General features: G+C 42.1%; 1 protein-coding gene across 5 annotated transcripts in view; it reads left to right on the plus strand.

The window, feature by feature from the left end:
• FAM107B (family with sequence similarity 107 member B) overlaps positions 1-8,743 on the plus strand; it is a 257,812-nt gene that overhangs the window by 194,714 nt on the left and 54,355 nt on the right. Inside the window, exon 2 of one of the 5 annotated variants that reach the window (XM_026454817.2) lies at positions 3,901-4,051. The exons of the other annotated variants lie outside the window; for them this stretch is intronic. The gene's annotated coding sequence lies outside the window, so the exon portion shown is untranslated. The remainder of the gene's footprint in view (positions 1-3,900; positions 4,052-8,743) is intronic. 5 annotated transcript variants of the gene reach the window in all.

Below are 8,743 nucleotides of genomic sequence, written 5' to 3' on the forward strand. Positions count from 1 at the left end.
AGGTCAGGAGATCAAGACCATCCTGGCTAACATGGTGAAACCCCGTCTCTACTAAAAATACAAAAAATTAGCCGGGTGTGGTGGCGGGCGCCTGTAGTTCCAGCTACTCAGGAGGCTGAGGTAGGAGAATTGCTTGAACCCAGGAGGCGGAAGTTGCAGTGAACCGAGATCGCGCCACTGCACTCCAGCCTGGGCGACAGAGCGAGATTCGGTCTCAAACAAACAAAAAACCCAAAACAAACCAAAAATGTGGATATGTGGTTGCAGTAACTTACACTTTCACGCTCTGGTACTGTTTTTAGAAGGACTATTATTTATCTCCTAGAGGTGTGGTCATAGTTTATTATCAAATTGGGATTAGAGTAGATTATTTGAAAACTAAACGTGCATTTACAGGGATAGCAAAGCAGGATATTTGAAATTGAAGTTATCCTAGCAACCTTGGATCCCTTTGGTAACCCATGGCAAACAGGCTGCTGCTGATATTCTCTATGGTTGAAGACAGGGTTTTATTCTAATGTGCCATAACTGGGAGTGTTAACTTTTGTCGCAAAGAATGTGTTAACAATATGCCACAGTTGAAACTGTCAACTTGGGCAAGCATCCTATGCAATTTAAAATAATACCAAATTCTGTAGAGCTTGTCTCCTTATGATAAATGGGCATTGATTTTATTTATATTTATTTTATTTTTTCGAGACATGGTCTTGCTCTGTCACCCAGGCTGGAGTACAGTAATGTGACCACAGCTCACTGCAGCCCTGGACTTTTGAACTCAAGTGATCCTCCCACCCCAGCCTCCTGAGTAGCTGGGGCTATGGATGTGCACCACCATGCTCACCTGAATTTTACTATGTTTTTGTAGAAATGGGGTCTTGCGCTGGTGCCCAGGCTGTTCTCCAACGCTTGACCTCGAACAGTCGTCCTGCCTTGACCTCCCAAAGAACTGGGAGTACAAGTGTGAGCCACCATGCCTGGCTGGGCATTAATTTTAAAACTGCTCTTGGTGTGAACACCTACTGGTGATGGCATCCAGAGTTAGATGTCTGCTGGGAACATCCTGATGGCTGGATAAGGCTGTGACAGGGATGGCTCCAAATGAACGTCTTTTAGGCCAGTTGATTTTTCCACTGCATTCGGTGGCCTGGAACTCTGAGACTTGAATCAACTGCTTCTTGAATCATGGAATGCGTCTGAAGCTGAGCCTGACCCGGGTTCCAGCCGCTTCCCTCCTGGCACCCTGCCGCAGCCACATTGGCTTCTTTGCTATTTTCCCTGAGCAGCGACTCACGTGCTTGCCCAGGGCCTCTTGTTTTCTCCGGACGCCTCTCTGGAAAGCTTGCATCAGATGCACTGCAGAGGCCTCCAGGCCACCCTTTATAAATGCGGCGTCTGACCTGCGGCGCTCTGGTACTCAGCTCTGTTATTTTTCTTCCAAGCACTGCACCAGACCAATTACAGATCTGTGCATGCCCATTTACAAACTGCCTGTTCTCCTCCTCCCCAGGCCCGGCAGCTAGAACCTACATTCCATAGGCTTTGGGTTTTGTACTTGCTGTTTCCAGCAGCAGATTTACTTTAGTTCTTGCTCTGATTTGCTGTAACTTCAGGTGCATTCAGCCTGGTGAGACTGCTTATTGAACTTACCAAAGCAACAGAGTAAGAGTTCTGGAGGTTTTAATTTTTTAATCACTGTGCTCTCAATAAGCCAACAGAAGGAAATGATCTCTGGGAAGAATGTTCTGCTGAATACATTAAGTTCCATCTTGGTATGAAGTTAGGATCCTGGGAGGCCAGGTGTGAGGATTCCGCTAGCATTTTCTTTCAGTGAATTAAAATGATTTAAAGACTAGTGAATTAAAGGCTAGGCATAATCCTGTGCCTTTGGCCCTCAACAGTTTTTTTTTTTTTTAATAAAAAACAGCCATGTGTTCAGTGTGCTTTTATTTGGCATGAATGAATAAAGGCTTTTATCCATGCTGTAGTGCGTTGTTCCTTGTGTGACATTCCATGTGGAAAACTTCTTTTAGACAGTCATGTCATGATATTTTTTTTCTTTTCCTTGAGAAGATGGATACTTATTTTTTTTCTAAGAATGTATAGTATGTACGTTTTTATTTTTGGTCCTGGCCCCCAGGAAGCTCAAAACCACACTTAATACAGAGATCTGGAAATTCTATTAGCCCTTGTGTTATAACACCTGCTGTATCTTTTGTAGGGTGGCCTTGACTTTTTTTTTTCCAGATGGATTCTCACTCTGCCACTCAGGCTGGAGTGCAGTGGCACACAATCTCGGCTCACTGCAAGCTCCACCTCCCAGGTTCACACCATTCTCCTGCCTCAGCCTCTCAAGTAGCTGGGATTACAGGCGTCCACCACCATGCCTGGCTAATTTGTTTTTGTATTTTTAGTAGAGACGGGGTTTCACCGTGTTAGCCAGGATGGTCTTGATCTCCTGACCTCGTGATCTGCCCATCTCGGCCTCCCAAAATGCTGGGATTACAGGCGTGAGCTACCGCCCCTGGCCTGGCTTTGTAATACTATTTTATTTACCTAGTTGGATGTATGACTTTTTTTTTTTTTTCTTTTTTAAGACGGAGTCTTGCTGTAAGGCCCGTGCTGGAGTGCAGTGGCGTGATCTCAGCTCACTGCAACCTCTGCTTCCTGGGTTTGAGCGATTCTCCAGCCTCAGCCTCCCAAGTAGCTGGGAGTACAGGTGCCTGCCATCATGCCTGGCTAATTTTTGTATTTTTAGTAGAAACAGAGTTTCACCATATTGGCCAGGGTGGTCTCGAACTCCTGACCTCAAGTGATCTGTCCACCTCAGCCTCCCAAATGCTGGGATTACAGGCGTGAGACATGTATGACTTTTAACACACTCCAAATCTTCTTTGGAAGGAACTAGTGAATGACAGAACAGTTTTATCCTCCTCTTATCTCCTAACATGGGGTATTGAGTAACCAACTTGGTTTTGAAATTCTGTTGCCCTTGTGTGCTTTTACTTGGGTAATGCAACAAACAGAAATTTCTGGATTTACTTAAGTAGAATTTCCATTTCTTTGCTTGATAAAGCCCAGGGTTGCAGTTTTAGGGAAGTTGCCAGCTGGGTAGAGAGGTAGGAACCGTTTTGAGATGACCTTCTCACTGGTTTCCTCTGTTTATTCTAATTGTGAGATTTTCGTTACTTTGCAGTAGAGGCTTTAAATATGCACTGCTTTACAGCAGCCAGGTAACTGGCTTCTGAAGATTGAAATACGGTTTCTTCAGCATTGCTGTTTCCAAAGGAGTTCAGTTTGTTTTCATTCACAGACTCAGTGCCGTCCTCTGTTCAAGGAATTCTACTCGTTGGTATGGGTGCTTCCAAATGACGCTTAGCTGGCTGACCCTTCTTTGGATAAGCTAACATTTTAAGAAATTAATTTTCACAATTGGTATGTCAAATTGGTAATTATTTCAGAAGCAAATTAAGATAACATCTTAGAAAATCAATTTATGGACTTGAGCCGAGTGCTGCTTACAACGAATGGGTTTTTTTCTAGGTGTTTGTCACCGGGGATTTTCCTGAGAGGCTTGTATGTATTAATAGAAAAGGAGTGTAGCTTTTTTTTTTTTCATTATAATTTTGGTAAAGTCTTACAGTGAAATGTGAACAAGGCTGTCATTTTTAGTCTGCGTTTGAACGAAAACATGCTGTACTTTTTGGAGACTCTGATTGAGTAATCAGTACTTGGGGTAGTGATAAACCGCAGGTGAGCTAACTTGCAGCATTCTTTAGATTAGAATTTGATTGTCATTGTTCCCAACAATGATTTGCCAGGCATGATAAACATACTATTCTGCCCCGTTCTTCCTTGTTCTAATCTCTTCTTAAATAGTTCTGTTTTTCTTTTGCCGAACAGGAATTCCCGAGTAAATAATTCTTTCTTGTGACCGAGGCTGCAGTTGATGAGGTCTTCTTGCCTTCTGAATGGCCAGTAGCTGCTTCCGGACTCCATAAACTATGTCGCAAATGAAGACTGCTATCACTCACTCTATAAACAGGACCAGAAAGTGAGCAATTTGGCAAGATGCCCTCTCTCGGCAAGTCTGATGGGTTTCTTTTCTTCCCCCAGTGAAGACTTGTCATATTTATAAGCCAGTGGTGTTATTTCAGAATCTCCAAGGGAAATGTGCATTCGTGATAGGGAAGCAACTTGTTTATTCGAGACTTTTCTTCACTGTATTTCTAACGTTGAGGAAATTACTCAAAGAAGTTTGGCAGAGTGAAGACAGATGAGTGAGACTGGATTAAGTTTGTGGAATGTATTAATTCAGCTCATGTTTGTTCAGCTCCACGTGAAGGATCCAGCATCCAGGGCACAGATAAGTGCAGGATATTCGCCCTCAGGGAACTTCCCTATCATTAGGGAGGCTGGAACCTGCTTGCAATGAACAGAAATGTTATCGTAGTTGCTCATTCTGCTTGAAAGCGGAGCCATTACCATTTCATTTAGTGAACTTTTCCAAATGGAAAGAAAGCTTTGTACCTGCACGTACTGGCTCTGGCTGTAAAGGTTGAGAGCCCGTGAAGCCCTTATTTAAACATGAAAATGGTGTCAGCTTTAGGACTAAGTTCCGTTGGGAAGAACTGGGGGAAGGGAGCCATTTTTAGGTGGCATTAACCATACCACCTTTAATAATAAACTTCATGTAATTCAATGTATTTCCTGGCTGACTACAGTTACAGAAATATTAACTGTCCAAAAATGTTTATTTTAAAGGGGAACGACTTCAGTATTGGAGAATGCACAGAAAACTAGATTATAAATGAATACTTTTGTTCACATTGGGGGTTAAAAACATTGGGTCTGCTTCATCATGGTTATTAATGTGGACCTGTGTTGTTACGTTATAAGCAGAGATTTGCAGTTCTGAGTTTCAAGGCTTGACACTTGGAAATGAGCTGAGATTAGCGTTAGACAGCAAGGCCTCTCCTACCATCTTGGGAGCTGAAATCCTAGGATCTCAACCTGAAAATCGGGGGCTAACACTCTGATATTGATCTGTATACCTTTGGAAATCCAGTTTGTAAAAAGAAACAATTTTGAAAACTAGTACGTTTCTTTTTTTATTTCTTTGTACTATGCAAGTTTACATATGTAGCTATAAAAGGCAAACGTAAGCTCGCTTTTGTAAAGATTCACGTGAAGCTGTTTTCTTTCTGTGAATGGAGGAGTTTGACAGAGAAACACCTTTGTAAGCACACATGTAGAATATGTTATTAGAACATGATTCTTTCTCCATTGGGCCCCATGAGGCCAAGCAGAAAAATCCAGCAATAAAATGCAAATGTGAGCGTGCTTTCTTTAAGATGTATCATAAACTGTTTTCTGTCGGGGAATGGAAGGATTTGACAGAGAAACACCTTTGTAAGTTACACGTTGAGAATATGCAATTAGAATATTTTCTCAGTTGGGCCCTGTGAGGCAAGGAGGCATATCCAACCATAAAAGGCATTTGCATGTTTTCTGTAAGGTTTCATCATAAGCAGTGTTCTGTCAGTGAATGGAAGTGTTTGAATAGAGAAACTTCCTTGTAAGCATACATTAACAACATGAAGAAACAATTATTGATCAAAAAAAGTCATGCATTATTATATTTGTTTTCCGGTCTGCTTGAAATCAGTGTTTCTGTTTTCTCATCGTGTTTAATAGAGGCAACACATTGCTGATCCCAAATACTCTGGGAAGATTTAATCTAATAAAATACCCCTTCTCTATTCAGTGATCTGATCACTTCTGTTCTTACTAGGTTTTCATGGTATTCTCAACTTTTCTAACAAAATAGTTTTTGAGCATTGCGATCTTCTTTCATTTTGTGGTAAATATCCTTGTTCCTGTTTTATAGATAGAAAAAAAAAATAAAGTACAAAGATGTATTTGCACTGTTTGGATTCTAATGCCACAGAATACTACCGTAAATGTTTCTTTCCAATTGTGATAGTTTTACCAACATCACGTAGGACAGAAAGCCATAATTTTGTGAGCGTTTCCCATTGTTCACTGCTTTCCAACTCAGTGGCTTTTTGTGGTGGTGGTGGTTTTTGAGACGTAGTCTCGCACTGTCACCCAGGCTGAAGTGCAATGGCGTGATCTCTGCTCACTGCAGCCTCCACCTCCCAGGTTCAAACGATTCGCTTGCCTCAGCCTTTGAGTAGCTGGGATTACAGGCGCCCACAACCACACCCAGCTAATTTTTGTATTTTTAGTAGAGATGGGGTTTCACCATGTTTGCCAGGCTAGTCTCAAACTCTTGACCTCGCGATCTGCCCGCCTCGGCCTCCCAAAGTGCTGGGGTTACAGTTGTGAGCCACTGCGCCTGGCCAACTTTAGTGGCATTTTAAAAAATCGTGGTGAAATATGCATAACAAGGTAAACAATTTTAACCACATTGTTGTGTAGCCATCTCCACCATCCATCTCTAGAACTTTTTCATCATCCCAAACCAAAACTTGGTACCCATAATACAATTCCTTCCCATTCCCTTCTCTTCCCAGCCCCTGGGAAGCAGCATTCTACTTTCTGTGAGTTTGACTCTTCCAGGGAGCTCATATAAATGGAATCATACAGTACTTGTCTTTTTGTGACTGGCTTATTTCACTTAGCATGATGTCTTCAAGGTTTGTCCATGTGGTAGCGTGTGTGACAATTTCCTTCCTTTTTAAGGCTGAAAAATGCCTAATATCTGTCTTGTATGGATAGACCACATTGCTTATTCATTTATCCCTTGCTGGATCTGACTCAGTGTTTTTATACTGAAGGTGACAGCCCGCATTTTAAAACATAAAGTAGATTAGGAAATGTGTGCCCATATGAGGTATTCGTATTCTTTTATGAGCCCGTGCACACATGTGTCTGTCTGCATCGTGATGTAAAATGTTTTTTTCCGGTTGTCAGTGGCTGTCAGAAAAGTTTGGAAGCCGTACCCTAAAGATCCTTTAGATGTTAGATTTCCCTGGGCCCCTGTGCCTGCATGAGCTCCTTTGTGACATGTATGGTGTTCCCTTGGTGTCCAGGCCATCACACAGTGCTTTTTCTTGGCTGTGTTTGTATTGCTTTCCATTGAAAAGCTTCTTGGCCAGGTGCAGTGGCTCACACCTGTAATCTCAGCACTCTCAGAGGTTGAGGCGGGCAGATCACTTGAGGTCAGGAGTTCGAGACCAGCCTGGCCAACATGGTGAAATGCCTTCTCTACTAAAAATACAAAAATTAGCTGGTGTCGTGGCACGAGCTTGTAATCCTAGTTACTCAGGAGGCTGAGGCAGGAGAATCGCTTGAACCTGGGAGGTGGAGGCTGCAGTCAACCAAGAGTGCACCACTACACTCCAGCCCGGGCGACAGAGCGAGACACCATCCCAAAAAAAAAAAAAAAAAAAAAAAAAGCATCTTTAGCATGTGATCCCTAATACAGGGAAGTACAAGCTACTTAAACTAGAAATTCTAAAAAATATGCCACCTGCTTTATTCAGTGCAGGAAGCTCAGCGCCTTTAGTGCTTATTATTGATTCATACAGATAACTTAGTTTTATGAGCCACTTTCCCATCGGTCAGCAAAGTCAGTGTTTTCATTAAAGGTCAGTATGAAAGACTGTTAATAAAGGAGGTCATATTTCTTTTCCTGGTGTGTTCTCCAATGGGGTGCACTATAGCCTAGAGTAATATGATTTTTGGAATAAACAGGCCTGGATTCAATCATCCTGTTATTTGCTAGCTGTGGCCCATTATACACGAATTAGGAAGAGATTTCACCATCTTCATACAGAATTTATAGGGCCATATATGACTTGTGTCGGGGGTGGAGATGCTTTGGGGAAAAGTGTGATGTAATGTTATTAAAAATCAAGTAATTTTATTTCCTGCCCTTCATACTAACAGTATAATTTCATAATTCTTTTTCTAGGAGTTGACTAAAATATACTAATAATCTGTGAGAGGTCTGTGTGCCAAGCCTTTTCTCATTCTCTCCTCTCTTGGCCAGTTGTGGTCCATTGGATAAAAGCAGTATGTCTGGCCTGCTGGTCTGATTGGCTGCCGAGAGGTGGATAGTTGTGATCAGCTACAACGGCTTTGTTCTGAGACTTGGGTGACAGCGGAAACTCCTAGTTGGCAGAAACTCTGCAAATGTAGGTGAGGGCCGTGGTTTCCAAATGTTGTTTGCCCAGGACACTTTTGTACCGGTCTGCAAAATGTCCTACAGAAGATCCTTCTTAACAATGTGTAGGTTAAAACAACAAAACCAGGGTTCAGCTTTGAGATATTGGATAAATTATATCCACCATGCATACATATTGTGATGTCTCAGGGTACAGAATGTAAAGAGTAACAGTTCACTCTTACAGATTCAGTTGGGAATAACTGTCAGGATGCCTGAGGAAATATCACCTTGTTATCTATTTATTAAATACTAATTCGATATTTTTTCTGAGGGTGGCATGCATATTCTGTAGTGTTTGTGTATTGAACCAAATCCTGTTCTTACTGAACTGATATTTTGCATTTTTTTATAAGCAGGGGGAAGCTGAACCCCTAAGTATCTAACGTGGTCTTGTGGCGTTTCATGTTGAGAGCGCCAAAATATTTCCTGTGTCATGGGAAGGATGGATAATGAGAGAAGGAGCAGAAAGAGCAGATGAACTCCTGGGCCCTAGTTTGTTTGTTTCCTTCCTTCCTTCCTTCCTTCCTTCCTTCCTTCCTTCCTTCCTTC

Source organism: Piliocolobus tephrosceles, chromosome 9 (genome assembly GCF_002776525.5).
Source record: "Piliocolobus tephrosceles isolate RC106 chromosome 9, ASM277652v3, whole genome shotgun sequence".
In the NCBI taxonomy this organism is placed as follows: Eukaryota; Metazoa; Chordata; class Mammalia; order Primates; family Cercopithecidae; genus Piliocolobus; species Piliocolobus tephrosceles.